The sequence below is a fragment of the Arachis ipaensis genome, chromosome B10 (assembly GCF_059453495.1).
Source record: "Arachis ipaensis isolate K30076 ecotype BB chromosome B10, ASM5945349v1, whole genome shotgun sequence".
NCBI classification, from domain to species: domain Eukaryota; kingdom Viridiplantae; phylum Streptophyta; class Magnoliopsida; order Fabales; family Fabaceae; genus Arachis; species Arachis ipaensis.
The window spans coordinates 84,923,738-84,939,784 of record NC_142435.1 but is presented as its reverse complement, the minus strand read 5'-3'; the positions used below and the strand labels follow the sequence as shown (position 1 = coordinate 84,939,784).

The 16,047-nt window shown below is 39.0% G+C and overlaps 1 non-coding gene across 1 annotated transcript; it reads right to left on the bottom strand.

The window, feature by feature from the left end:
* Positions 1-2,109: 2,109 nt before the first annotated feature.
* LOC148580690 (small nucleolar RNA R71) lies at positions 2,110-2,217 on the bottom strand. Its single transcript, XR_015895516.1, has one exon. It is a non-coding gene; the product is annotated as a small nucleolar RNA R71 (small nucleolar RNA).
* Positions 2,218-16,047: the final 13,830 nt, after the last annotated feature.

Here is a 16,047-nt window from a genome sequence, read left to right as displayed (position 1 = left end):
TAATAGCATGCTGAAGCTTGGCTGGCTAGTAAGCCATGTCTAAGTCCTGGATTGGAGCTTTAGACTAACAAGTGCAAGATTCCTAGAATTCTTATTAAAAATTTTGAAATCCTTATTTTTGCTTTTTCTAAATAATTTTCGAAAAATACCAAAAAAATTAGAAAATCATAAAAATCAAAAAAGTTTTATGTTTTTCTTGTTTGAGTCTTGAGTCAGATTTTAAGTTTGGTGTCAATTGCATGTTTTTATTCTTCTTGCATTTTTTCGAAATTGTGTTCATGTGTTCTTCATGATTTTCAAGTTGTTCTTGGTAAGTCTTCTTGTTTGATCTTTGCATTTTCATGTTTTGCATCTTTTCTTGTTTTTCATGTACATTCTTGCATTCATAGTGTCTAAAAATAAACAATTTTTAAGTTGGTGTCTTGCATGTTTTTCTTTTCTTCAAAATTTTCAAAAATAAGTTCTTGATGTTCATCATGATCTTCAAAGTGTTCTTGGTGTTCATCTTGACATTCATAGTGTTCTTGCATGCATTGTGTGTTTTGATTCATAATTTTTATGTTATGTGTTATTTTTCATGTTTTTCTCTTTCCTCATTAAAAATTCAAAAATAAAAAAAAATATCTTTCCCTTTTTCACTCATAAATTTTCGAAAATTTGAATTGACTTTTTCAAAACTTTTTAAAATTTAGTTGTTTCTTATGAGTCAAATCAAATTTTCAATTTAAAAATCCTATCTTTTTCAAAATCTTTTTGAAAAATCAAATCTTTTTCATTTTTCTTATTTATTTTCAAAAATTTTAAAAATATTTTTCAAAAATATTTTTCTTATTTTTATCTCATAATTTTCGAAAATATTATCAACAATTAATGTTTTGATTCAAAAATTTCAAGTTTGTTACTTGCTTGTTAAGAAAGATTCAAACTTTAAGTTCTAGAATCATATCTTGTGATTACTTGTGAGACAGGTCATTAATTTTGATTTTAAAATTTCAAATATCTTTTCAATCATATCTTTTCAATCATATCTTTTTAATCATATCTATTTTCAAAATAAATTTCTATCATATCTTTTTAAATCTAATCTTTTTCAAAAAATTGAGTTCAAAATCTTTTCTAACTTCTTATCTTTTCAAAATTTAATTTTCAAATCCTTTTCAAACAAATCCTATCTTTCTATTTCAATCATATCTTTTTCAAAACTACCTAACTAATCCTATCTAATTTTCGAAAATACTTCCCTCTTTTTCAAAAATTTCCTTTTTAATTAACTAATTGTTTTAATTTTAATTTAATTTCAATTTCAATTCTTGAATTTTTAACTTTAATTTTTAATTTTATTTTTATTTTTATTTTTATTTTCGAAATTCCCTCTCTCTCATCCCCTTCTATTTATTTATTCATCAACTAACACTTCTTTTCATCTCATATCTATGCTCCTATCCTCACCCTTGTGTTTGGATTATCCATTCTTCTTCACCCTTATTCCCTTTCTTCTTCTACTAACAACAAGGGAACCTCTATACTATGGTAAAAAGGATCCCTATTATTATTTTCTGTTCCCTTCTTTTTCATATGAGTAAGAGCAAGGACAAGAACATTCTTGTTGAAGCAGACCCTGAACCTGAAAGGACTCTAAAAAGGAAACTAAGAAAAGCTAAAATACAACAATCCAGAGACAACCTTATAGGAATTTTCAAAAAGGAAGAGGAAATGGCAGCCAAAAATAATAATAATGCAAGGAGGATGCTTGGTGATTATACTACACCTACTTCCAAGTTTGATGGAAGAAGCATCTCAATCCCTACCATTGGAGCAAACAATTTTGAGCTGAAACCTCAATTAGTTGCTCTAATGCAATAGAACTGCAAATTCCATGGACTTCCATCAGAAGATCCCTATCAGTTTTTAACTGAATTCCTACAGATCTGTGAGACTGTTAAGACTAATGGAGTAGATCCTGAAGTCTACAGGCTCATGCTTTTCCCTTTTTCTGTAAGAGACAGAGCTAGAACATGGTTGGACTCACAAACTAAAGATAGCCTGAACTCTTGGGATAAGCTGGTCATGGCCTTCTTGGCTAAGTTCTTTCCTCCTCAAAAGCTGAGCAAACTTAGAGTAGATGTTCAGACCTTCAAGCAAAAAGATGGTGAATCCCTCTATGAAGCTTGGGAAAGATACAAGCAGATGACCAAAAGGTGTCCTCCTGACATGCTTTCAGAATGGACCATTCTGGATATATTCTATTATGGTCTATCTGAGTTCTCCAAGATGTCACTAGACCATTCTGCAGGTGGATCCATTCACCTAAAGAAAACACCTGCAGAAGCTCAAGAACTCATTGACATGGTTGCTAATAACCAATTCATGTACACTTCTGAGAGGAATCTTGTAAGTAATGGGACGCCTCAGAAGAAGGGAGTTCTTGAAATTGATACTCTGAATGCCATATTGGCTCAGAACAAAATAACTCAGCAAGTCAATATGATTTCTCAGAGTCTGAATGGAATGCAAGAATCATCCAACAGTACTAAAGAGGCATCTTCTGAAGAAGAAGCTTATGATCCTGAGAACCCTGCAATAGCAGAGGTGAATTACATGGGTGAACCCTATGGAAACACCTATAATCCCTCATGGAGAAATCACCCAAATCTCTCATGGAAGGATCAACAAAAGCCTCAACAAGCTTTTAATAATGGTGGAAGAAACAGGTTTAACAATAGTAAACCTTTTCCATCATCTTCTTAGCAACAGACAGAGAACTCTGAACAAAATACCTCTAATTTAGCAAACTTAGTCTCTGATCTGTCCAAGGCCACTCTAAGTTTCATGAGTGAAACAAGGTCCTCCATAAGAAATTTGGAGGCACAAGTGGGCCAGCTGAGTAAGAAAATCACTAAAACACCTCCTAGTACTCTCCCAAGCAACACTGAAGAGAACCCCAAAAAGAGAGTGCAAGGCCATTGCCGAATGCATAGAGGACAGAGAGGACGTAAACCCCACTGAGGATAACCTCATGGGACGTCTCTCAAGCAAGAAGGAGTTCCTCTCTGAGAAACCAAAGGAATCTGAGGCTCATCTAGAGACCATAGTGATTCATTTGAACCTCCTTATACCCTTCATGAGCTCTGATGAGTATTCTTCTTCTGAAGAGAATGAGGATGTTACTGAAGAGCAAGTTGCCAGGTACCTTGGTGCAATCATGAAGCTGAATGCCAAATTATTTGGTAATGAGACTTGGGAAGATGAACTTCCCTTGCTCATCAATGAACTGAGTGATCTGGATCAACTGACATTGCCTCAGAAGAAACAGGACCCTGGAAAGTTCCTAATACCTTGTACCATAGGCACCATGACCTTTGAGAAGGCTCTGTGTGACCTTGGGTCAGGGATAAACCTCATGCCACTCTCTGTAATGGAGAAACTGGGAATCCTTGAGGTATAGGCTACCAATTTCTCATTAGAGATGGCAGACAAATCCATGAAACAGGCTTATGGACAAGTAGAGGACGTGCTAGTAAAGGTTAAAGGCCTTTACATCCCTGCTGATTTTATAATCCTAGACAAGGGGAAGGATGAGGATGAATGCATCATCCTTGGAAGACCTTTCCTAGCCACAGCAGGAGCTGTGATAGATGTTAACAAAGGAGAATTTGTCCTTCAATTGAATGGAGACTGCCTTGTGTTTAAGGCCCAAGGCTATCCTTCTGTGACAATGGAGAGGAAGCATGAAAAGCTTCTCTCAATACAGAGTCAAACAAAGCCCCCACAATCAAACTCTAAGTTTGGTGTTGGGAGGCCCCAGCCAAACTCTAAGTTTGGTGTTGAATCCCCACATCCAAACTCTAAGTTTGGTGTTGGGAATCTATAAAATTGACTTGATCACCTGTGTGGCTCCGTGAGAGCCCACTGTCAAGCTTTTGACATTAAAGAAGCGCTTGTTGGGAGGTAACCCAATTTTTATTTATTTAACTCTATTTTTATTCTTATCGTTCTTTCATGTTTTATTAGGTTCATGATCATGTGAAGTCACAAAATAAATCCAAAAATTAAAAATAGAATCAAAAACAGCAAAAGAAAAATCACAACCTGGAGGAAGGACTTACTGGCGTTTAAACGCTAGTAAAGAGCATCTGGCGTTGAACGCCAGAAACAAGCAACATCCTGGCATTCAAATGCCAGGAATACACCCTGAGAAGAGCTGGCGCTGAACACCAGAAACAAGCATGGAGCTGGCGTTCAACACCAGAAATATGCTACATATGGGCGTTGAACGCCCAGAACAAGCATCACTTCGGCGTTTAAACGCCAGAAATGCATGCAAAGGTGTTTTACACGCCTAATTGGTGCAGGGATGTAAATCCTTGACACCTCAGGATCTGTGGACCCCACAGGATCACCTCAGCATCTGTGGACCCCACAGGATCCCCACCTACCTCCACTCATACTCTCCCCTCTTCTCATTCATCCTCTCTTCCCAATAAACACCCTTCCCCAAAATCCTTCACCAATCACCTGAATCTCTCTTCCCTATTACCACCTACCACCACTCACATCCATCCACTCTTCCCCATAAACCCTACCTACCTTCAAAATTCAAAATCACTTTCCCACCCAAACCCACCCAATATGGCCGAACCTACTCCCTCCCTCCTCACTATATAAACCCCTGTATCCATCCTTCATTTTCACAACACAACCCTACCTTATATACCTTGGCTGAACCCACCCCCTCACTCTCCTCCATATTTTCTCTTCTTCTACTTCTTTTCTTTCTTCTTTTGCTCGAGGGCGAGCAATATTCTAAGTTTGGTGTGGTAAAAGCATAGCTTTTTGTTTTTGCATAACCATTAATGGCACCTAAGGCTAGAGAAACCTCAAAAAAGAGGAAAGGGAAGACAATTGCTTCCACCTCTGAGTCATAGGAGATGGAGAGATTCATCTCAAGGTTCCATAGAATAGAGCATTTGACTGCACATCAAGAGAGCCCACTCAAGGACCTCAACAAGAGCATGAGGAATTCCCTCATCATGAAATCCCTGAGACGCCTCAAGGGATGTACTTTCTTCCATAAAACATTTGGGAGCAAATCAACACCTCCCTAGGAGAATTAAGTTCCAACATGGGATAACTAAGGGTGGAACATCAAGAGCACTCCATCATCCTCCATGAAATTAGAGAAGATCAAAGAGCAATGAGGGAGGAGCAATAAAGACAAGGAAGAGACATAGAAGAGCTCAAAGACATCATTGGTTCTTCAAGAAGAAAACTCCACCATCACTAAGGTGGACTCATTCCGTGTTCTTAAATTTTTTGTTTTTCATTTTTTATGTTAAATGTTTATCTATGTTTGTGTCTTTACTACATGATCATTAGTGTCTAAGTGTCTATGCCTTAAAGTTATGAATATGAATCCATCACCTCTCTTAAATGAAAACTATTTTAATTACAAAAGAACAAGAAATACATGGTTTCGAATTCATCCTTGAAACTAGTTTAATTATTTTGATGTGGTGACAATACTTTTTGTTTTCTGAATGCATGCTTGAACAGTGCATATGTCTTTTGAATTTGATGTTTAAGAATGTTAAATATGTTGGCTCTTGAAAGAATGATGAAAAAGGAGACATGTTATTTGATAATCTGAAAAATCATAAAAATGATTCTTGAAGCAAGAAAAAGTAGTGAATACAAAAGCTTGCGAAAAAAATGAGAGGAAAAAGAAAAATAGCGAAAAAAAAAAGAGAAAGCAAGCAGAAAAAGCCAAAAGCTCTTAAACCAAAAGGCAAGAGCAAAAAGCTAATAGCCCTTAAAACCAAAAGGCAAGGGTAAATAAAAAGGATCCAAGGCTTTGAGCATCAGTGGATAGGAGGGCCTAAAGGAATAAAATCCTGCCCTAAGCGGCTAAACCAAGCGGTCCCTAACCATGTGCTTGTGGCGTGAAGGTGTCAAGTGAAAACTTGAGACTGAGCGGTTAAAGTTGAGGTCCAAAGCAAAAGAAAAAGTGTGCTTAACAACCCTGGACACCTCTAATTGGGGACTCTAGCAAAGCTGAGTCACAATCTGAAAAGGTTCACCCAATTATGTGTCTGTGGCATTTATGTATCCGGTGGTAATACTGGAAAACAAAATGCTTAGGGCCACGGCCAAGACTCATAAAGTAGCTGTATTCAAGAATCAACATACTGAACTAGGAGAATCAATAACAGTATCTGAATTCTAAGTTCCTATAGATGCCAATCATTCTGAACCTCAATGGATAAAGTGAGATGCCAAAACTATTCAAGAGGCAAAAAGCTACAAGTCCCGCTCATCTGATTGGAGCTAAGTTTCATTGAGGTTTTGGAATTTATAGTATATTCTCTTCTTTTTATCCTATTTGATTTTCAATTGCTTAGGGACAACCAACAATTTAAGTTTGGTGTTGTGATGAGCGGATAATTTATACGCTTTTTGGCATTATTTTTACATAGTTTTCACAATGATTTAGTTAGTTTTTAGTATATTTTTATTAGTTTTTAATTAAAATTCATATTTCTGGACTTTACTATGAGTTTTTGTGTTTCTCTGTGATTTCTGGTATTTTCTGGCTGAAATTGAAGGACTTGAGCAAAAATCATATTTAGAGGTTGAAGAAGGACTGCAGATGCTGTTGGATTCTGACCTCCCTACACTCAAAGTGGATTTTCTGGAGCTACAGAACTCCAAATGGTGCGCTCCCAAATGCGTTGCAAAGTAGACATCCAGGGCTTTCCAGCAATAGATAATAGTCAATACTTTGATTAATGATAGATGATGTAAACTGGCATTGAACGCCGGTTCCATGCTGCATTCTAGAGTCAAATGCCAGAAACAGGTTGCAAAGTGGAGTTAAACGCCAGAAACAGGTTACAAACTGGCGTTCAACTCCAAGAATGACCTCTCTACGTAAAAGTTTCATGCTCAGCCCAAGCACACACCAAGTGAGCCCCGGAAGTGGATTTTTGCATCATTTACTTATCTCTGTAAACCCTAGTAACTAGTTTAGTATAAATAGGACTTTTTACTACTGTATTTTCATCTTTAGTTTCATCTTTAGATCACGTTTGGGGGCTGGCCATTTGGCCATGCCTGGACCTTCATTACTTATGTATTTTCAACGTTAGAGTTTCTACACACCATAGATTAAGGTGTGGAGCTCTGCTGTTCCTCAAAGATTAATGCAAAGTACTATTGTTTTTCTATTCAATTCAAGCTTATTCCGCTTCTAAGATGTTCATTCGAACCTAAGAACATGATGAATATGATGATTATGTGACGCTCATCATCATTCTCACTTATGAACGCGTGCCTGACAAACACTTCCGTTCTACATGCAAACAAGCTAGAAGGTATATCTCTTGGATATCTAATACAGGAGACCGAGTCCGAGTTATTAGTATCTTCGTGGTATAAGTTAGAACCCATGGACGGCCATTCTTGAGAATCCGGAAAGTCTAAATCTTGTCTGTGGTATTCCGAGTAGGATTCAGGGATTGAATGACTGTGACTAGCTTCAAACTCGCGAGTGCTGGGCGTAGTGACAGACGCAAAAGGATCAATGGATCCTATTCCAGTATGATCGAGAACCGACAGATGATTAGCCATGCAGTGACAACGCATTGGACCATTTTCACCGAGAGGACAGGATGTAGCCATTGACAACTGTGATGCCTAACATACAGCTTGCCATAGAAAGGAGTAGGATTGATTGGATGAAGACAGCAGGAAAGCAGAGGTTCAGAGGAACGAAAGCATCTCTATACGCTTATCTGAAATTCACACCAATGAATTACATAAGTATCTCTATCTTTATTTTCTGTTTAATTATTATTATTCGAAAACTCCATAACCATTTAATATCCACCTGACTGAGATTTACAAGATGACCATAGCTTGCTTCATACCAACAATCTCCGTGGGATTCGACCCTTACTTAGGTAATGTATTACTTGGACGACCCAGTGCACTTGCTGGTTAGTTGCGCGAAGTTGTGAAGTTATGTTTGGACCATGGTATTGTGCACACGTTTTTGGAGCCATTGCCAGGGAATCAATTTTGAACAACAATTTCACATCTAGATCATGATTTCGCACACCAATGGTGCTACGGGTGCCTTCCTCTTCGAGGGTGTCTTCTCTAATGATTCATCCAATTCTCCCCTCAGAATGAACTTGTTGCCTCTTGGAAACTCGAACATGATGTCCATTGGTTGCCTCTCTACCCCCGCTGCGTTTGCTAAGCGCATCACTATCGACGGAAATAGAATGTTGATATTTTTCATCTCAACCAATTTCCAAATCAATTTGCGCAAGAAAGGTACAATGGCTTTATGCTTCCCTTCCATAATAGCCCAAAGTAGCAAAGCAGTTCTGAATCTAAGATGGGTAGTGTGGGTGCTCGGGATGATGTAGTCCGCCACAATCTGATGCCCTATACGAGCTTTGGCATTCAAATCAGAGTATGCAAACAACTGGGAACATAATTTCTCCCTTTGCTATACACCCAAGATGCACCCGGACAGCCTATTCTCTCAAGAATGGGAGTCAGAGATACTCTTCCTTTGAACACATCCACTTTTATCTTGAAATAATCATCCTTCTCAAGCGGGATGTAGGGGATGTTCAAAATAGCTTCTAGAGCTTGATTGGATGTATCCAACATCCTTCCTTGGAGGAATACTGACTTCGGTTCCCAAGCTTGGTAGTTCGCATAGAATTCCCGCACCATAGTCTCATTAACTTCATTGGGTTCTCGCTCGAGAAATCCCCACTGAAGCGAGGCAATCCTTTGATGAATAGTCGCCTTGTATTGGCTTGAAACCTTCAATGGCCGCTTCCAATGGATTGTGCGCTTCTCAATAGCCTCGTATTGAGAGTTGGCTCTTCGGTTAACCAAGGTATTCGGTTTATCACCTTGTCGATTCCACCAAATATCAGGAGAGCGAGCAGTAGTTTGCTCAACCAGTAAAGTAACCGGTGCCTTACCCTTCTTTCGCATCCTAAAAATAAAATAAAAGATTTTCGAGATCATAGGGCAACAAATAATATAAAACCACTGAGGAAGAACTAACAAGGTTAAAAGAAGCTTTTAAAATAGTGTGGTTTAGAAAAAACACAGTGTGTATATTGCAATGATGCATGCGGTTGGAACACACACACCGGCTGGATACCACGGCAGCCACACTGTTTACTGGACAAAGCTCACTGCTTCCCAAATAAGTGCTTAAGTTGCAAGGCTAAAGCATGGAGATAAAAGCAACTTCAAGCTCGCACTAATTGATTCATTAACATGCTTTGAATGTAATGGTCATTGAGGTTGTTGGCAAGAAATTTCATTAGCAAAAGAGTGTACAACAACAATAACCATTCACTCAAAGTGAAGTGTCAATTGTTTATCCTCAAGAAGTGGTAACCACATGTGCAATGTTCTAAGTTAAGGCCAAAAGATGTTTGATTAATACATCATCTAAAGTTAAACAGTTGTAAAGTGATTACCGAATCCAAATTCCGAGATGAACAACGACAATTGAGTTTCACACAATACAATGCATTTGTAACCAAAATTGCATATCAACAAACAAGGAAATCCATTGGTGAATTCACTTAACTACCATCAAAAGTCATAATTGAAGCTGCACAATTCATACAATATGCCTAACAAGAGATAAATTGAACACATATGATGGCCAAGTCATATGAATCAAACAAAGTGTTCATAGAGGAATTTCATCAAACATGTGGTATGCAATGTGTAAGCTTATCACAATTAATGCTCAAATTCTATCATAATCATCCCATTATCAAATATCAACACTTGCAATACAAAGAGACAAAAAAAAGCACTAAATTTAATCTAAGTAACATGAAAAGAAACTCAAAATAATTGCAAAAATCAACAAAAAGGCATAGGAAAAATAAGAACCTGAAAATTGAGGGTTGAAACAAATAAGAATGGGGAAGGAAACAATGACACTCGTTATAGCCACTGCGACTTATGGCGGTTGGGTTCACCGGAAAAATGTCGGAGAGGAAAAACTCACTGGTGGTGAAGGAAAGAAAAGAGAAAGGAAAGAAAGAAAGAAAAGAAAAGAGAAGTAAGAGAGAGAGGGCTATGAGAGAGAGAGAAGTGGTGGCGGCTTGATGGCGGCGGTGGCCGACTGCAGGGTTGCCTGGAACTGGGGGCCGAGGTGGATAGAACAGCAGCAGTGAGGAAAGAGAAGAGAAGAAAATTGCTGCTCAACTGGGCAGGTTGCCCTGTTAACGCCCAAAACGAGTTGTGCGCGCGCATAGAGACCTGTGCGGACGCACAGAGAGAAAAAATTAGAAGGGTTACAAACACACACAGCATGCAATCGCTGCGACCAGAGGGGGTGCATAAGCGTGTGCGGACACATGATTCACTCGGAAACCGTCTTTCAACAAATTTCCTTCCGGCAAGTGCACCGGATTGTCGACAAGTAAAAACTCACTATAGAGTGAGGTCGAAACCCACAGGAATTGGTAGATTGATCAATGTTAATTGGTGAATTGTGCTAGTTGAGTGAAATCAGATTTGGTTGAGAATTGCAGAAAGTAAAATTGGCGGGAAACTTAAATTGTAAAAAATTAAATGGCAGAAATTAAATTGCAGAAAATTAATTGGGAAAGGGGAATTAGCATGAAATTATGGGTAGATCATATATGGGGAATCATTGGGTTCAAGAGAGGTATAATTCTCCGGATCAAATTCATTTTCAACTCTTCCACAATCAATGCATTCATTGATCTCGTTGACAATCTTAAGTGATTGGATCCCAATTCCTTGGCTCACCAATCTCTCTAAGCATGAATAATTGTCCAATTCCTTGATTTAAGTGCTCATGAGAAGAGATGAAGTTTGGTCACTGATTATACCACACAAATTCATAGATCAATGTGTTGGTAGGATTACATGTCACTATATCCATCCAAACCCCAATCTAATCCAATGTGGGAAAGCATTTCTAGCATGATCTCTTCATTCTTTTTCCAAGGTTCCAAGGAGATCCAATTATGAATAGCTTGTTTCCCAAGATAACTATCCAATTGAATGAAGACTGAAAGCTTTCTAGCAAAATCAAGAGAAAAGAAAGAAGAAGATGAATGAAAACTAATATTAATCCATTGAATTACACAGAGCTCCCTAACCCAATGAAAGGGGTTTAGTTGTTCATAGCTCTCAAAATGGAAATTACAATTGAAAGAGACATTCTAAAATTCTAATTGAACAGAAAATTGAAAAGTGAAGTAAAACGTAAAAAGGGGTCCTCCTAACTTAAATTCTAAGCTATTTATACACTTTCTTCCATTGATATTCAATATCTAAATTGGGCTTTTGGCCTTGATGGAATTGGGTTGAATTTGCTCCAATTGGTTTCCCTTGCTGTTGAGAAGAGATCTATTTGAATTGTGAATTCTGATGCTTCACGTTGGAGTCAATGTTTCATGGCCAACGCTGACTCAAATGCCATTTAAGAAGAAAACTAGAAAAACTAGATACTTTGCTGTCATTGGCGTTTGACTCAACGTTGGAGAGGCCAACGTTGTGCTTACCCACGTGTACGAGTGCATCACGCTTAAGTGTGAATTCTGAGATTTTGCTTATTCACACGTACGCGTACACCACGCTTACTCGTGCATTGCCCTTTTTCCCATCCACGCGTACGCGTCATTGACGCATACGCATCGATTTGAAATTCTCAACTCCCAATTCTGGGCTTGGCATCGCGGATGTTGGAGGCAGTGTTTGAGGCAACGTTGGACCTCCAACATTCACTTTGTGACGCGTACGCGTGGATGGTCAATTTTGCTATTCCACGCGTACGCGTGACTCACGCTTGCGCGCGGATATAGATATTCTGCGTTTTCACGCATACGCATCAGAGACGCGTACGCGTCGCTCAAAATTTATTTAGCTCCAGAATTGAATCTTTTCATCACCACGTTGGGGATAAAGTTGGAGGTCCAACGCATCCTCCAATGTGAGCATCAGCCAACTGTGCTGAGACTTGCTCTGCTTCTCTTCTAACGTTGCTTCTTCTTCATCTTCTCCAGGCTCCTTCTTCAACCTTCCTTCATGCTTTCTTTCACCTATCATCAACCAACACATGCATCAAAGCCTTGCTAAATTCATGAGAATTCTCATCATTCTTACCATACAAGTAATTATAGCATAATTCTCATGAAAATGCATCAAATTAATCATGATTGAATGAATCTCAGCATACATGAATTTCTACCCAATTTTCTTACTTATAACTCAAGAAAGTGCATAAAACCTATTAAAAATAAAGAAAAAGGCTAGTGAAACTAGCCTAAGATGCCCTGGCATCACAACACCAAACTTAAATCTTGCTTGTCCCTAAGCAAGTACTGAATTATTAAGAAGAAATAATGAAACAAAAGAGGATGTTCATATCAGCACGTCATTATTATTAGTTAATGGATTTTTATGCAGAAAATGCAACCCACCTCTTATTGATATTTAGGAATAGAATGTCTCCTTCAAGCATCAATTAACATATTGCTATGACCTCTTATTATTCACTCATCATTGGTAAATTGCTTTTCTTTATTTTCTTTTTAATTAAGCTTTAGCTCAGTGTCATGTGTTGTAGTAGTTTCTTTGTACTCAACACATATTCTCTACAGACACATGGCTCATAATTCTTCTTAAGACATTGATGCCCAGCACCTCTTTGGGTTACTCTTGATAATGGACTTTTGGTTGATAATCCCGGGTTAGTTAACCCAAGTTACCAAGTGTTAAAGCACTCCATAGAACCTAATCATCCAAGCAGATCCTAATACAAAGACACCACAGGCATATGTCCTAAGGTCCAAGCTATTGGTGTCTAGCCTTATTCTTTGCTTCTTTTTGTTTTTGCTGCCACTTTTGGCTTTTCTTTTTCTTTCTTTTTGTTTGTTTCTCTTTCAACCAAGGACTTTTATTTACTAAGATTCATAGACAGCATGCTAGTTTTCACTTAAAAAGGAGAACAATCTATCCTTTATTCATTATAAGTGAGCTACTACACAATCAAACATACATACCACCACTTACTCTTATTTCACTTCTTGCTGAAAAAGAACTATTCTACTTCTTGTTCAAGCATTTCTTTTATTGGAACTTGTTCTGGGGGTTACCTGAAACTGTGGGTCGATCTTGGACGAGATCTTCTGTGCTGGTCGGAGATAACTTGTTCGGCTGGTGGGTGGCGGCCGGAGCTGTCGTGTCCGACTTGAGGGACTAGCTGCATTGCTGATCCTTCATCACCGGAGGGTGGGGGTACCTGCAAGGGACTCTGATGCTTAAGTTAGCAAGGGTATTAGCAGGTTTTTATGTAGAATCAGAGTATGAGTTATACCTGGGTGCTCTAGTGTATTTATAATGGTGTAGACTGACCTTTTTAGATAAGATAAGTTAGTTATCTTATCTATATTTTATCCTTTGGGTGAGGTCAGCTTATCTTCAAGGGAACCGCCCTTATCCCTATAAGCTTGGGCCGCCTTATGGTCTGGGTCGTGTTCCTTGAGTTGGGCCCCTTTTGGGCTTTCCTATCGATTTGGCCGAGCTCTTTGAGAAGAGGTCGAATGATCTGACCTGAAGAGGTCGGTCGCTTTGTTGCTAATCATCCCGGGTCGGATAGCTCGACCCAGGGTATGAACAGTGCCCCTGTTCGAGCTCGGTCTTTCTTTTCAGAGGTCGAGTCTTAATTTTAGGACTTCGATCCTTTTCTGGTGAAGCCGAACTCAAGTATTTTGTCGACTTCATCTTTGTAGAGCTTTTCTTTTTTGAATACGGAACATTTTCTTTCGCTTCTTTAAAAGGCGCGCGCTTTTGCATTAGTGCTCTTATCTTTGGGAATATGCGAGGCTTTAATACCTTCATTAATTGGTTTTTAATTGTCCCGTTTCTCTTAACCTCTTTATTTTTGAATTTCACACTCAGGAAAAATGGTTTCCCTTCTCCGTAACCTCCCTGTTCTTTCTCCCTTTCTATTTTCGCCTGGAGTTTATAGTTTCTCCCTGCGACATTACTTGGTTATTGCTTCTTGTGGAAGAGGGGTGACTCTGGATTTTTCCTTCTGTTTCCTACTTTTGTGAGGCTTTCTGTTCGAGGGGTGGCTCTTCTCCCTATCGCTTCTGCTCTCAACCTTTCTTCAGGGTTTTCTCCTATTTTTCCAGGTTTGGTTTCTACTTTCTGCTTCTTTACTTTTTGCCTTCGGTTTTTTGATAAAACTCTGATTTTCATTTGAAATGCATGCTAGAAAGTCTGAACCTCTATGCGTTGTTATGCTTAATTTGTTGTTTGCAACTGTCGCCTTCATATTTTGGAATTTTGGGTCGATGAACTGTTTGATAATCTTTTGGTAAAAAAGACTGCGCCTTTTGTAACTTTCTTTACTAGTAGACTTTGTAGCAGATAACATTCTTTCTTATATTTGCTTTGTCTTTCTCTTCGTGTTGTTGTTTATCTGGATGGGGTTTTTTTCTTCATCGAGGGTTTTTGTCAAGATGTTAGCCTTGTAGATTTTTCCTGAGTCTTTACTCTGTCACTGCCTCCAAAGGATGCCCATGGACCTTGTCTTGGGGTTTTCCTTTTTATCTGTTTGCATGCTTGAGTCGTGTTCTGCTATAGGTTGTTTTTGACTTTGTCCGAGATGTTTGGGCTAGTAATCTATTTTCTTCTTTTCTTGCTGTAGGACTAGTTGACCTCATGTCTTCTAGCAAGAACATTGTTGAGACATCTTCCCAAGTCCATGAGGGCCTGGCTGATTGGGTAGATTCGATGGTTCTTTTGTGTGTTTCTGGTTGATTCCGAATTTTGTCAGCAGCTTAGGCAATTTTATAAGGTTTGTAGTAGTGGTAGTGAGGAAAAGAATTATGAGCTTGTACCCCCCACTTCTGAAGAGATAGTTTGTTTCTCTACTCGAGTTGCTGGAAACCGTCCTTTTTTCTATGCATACGATTTCTTATTTGGCCAGATGAATATCACCATTCCTTTTAATCCTTTTGAGACCAATCTGTTGTGGTCTTGCAATGTAGCTCCGTCCTAACTTCACCCCAATTCTTGGGGCTTTTTAAAGATCTTTCAATTGCTGTGTCATGAACTTGATGTCCCTGCTTCGCAATCCCTTTTCTTTTATTTGTTTGTCTTGACAAAACCTGGGGTAGTGAAGAAAAAGGCTGCCTGGGTTTCTTTCCGAGCTTCGCAAGGGAAGAAAGTTTTTTCTATGTATGACGAGTCGTTCTGTGATTTTAAGAACTATTTCTTCAAGGTCCGAGCTGTTGAAAGGAGCTCGCCCCTTTTTTCTGGATGAGAATGATGAGCCCACTTTTCCTTTAGAGTGGCAAAAGAATGTTGTTATGTCGAGGTATTCATGGGAGATGTTGGACGAGGTCGAGCAGGCCTTTGTGACTGTGTTGGAGGAGAATTGGGGGGAGCCTCCCTATCTTGATACCAAGAAATTCTTAGCGGACCCCTCACTTCTCCGAGCCGAGCTGGGTAGTGATCGATTTCCTTTCTTTGGTTCTTTGCTTTATTTACTTTGTCTTTTGTATATAACTCGGCCTTGTTGGTTTTTGTGAATTTTCAGAGATGGCAAAGACTTCGGATAAAATGAAGGCATTCAAGAAGGCCAAGAAGGCCATCGCAGCTCAGCTTGCGTCGTCCAAGGCTGCTGGGGAGGGGTCTTCTCAGTTTTCCCCTAAGATACCAGTCTCAGCTGCTTCCGGTCCAAAGAGGATAATCCCTACCCCTTCGATTCATTTCGTTGATCCACCCCAATCCTCTGCTGTTGCCTCCTCTCAAACTACGGGTCCCCCTTTGAAGAAACAAAAGTCTGTTGAGCCTTTTGACCTCGATGCCCCTGATTTTGATGCTGTGGGGTTTGTTGACAATCAGATCGCCCCTTTTGGTCGACTTCCGATGAATGTTGTGTCCATTATTCAGCATCTAGATTTCATCACTAGGAGCAGTGTGAAGATGGCACATATGGGTGCGGCT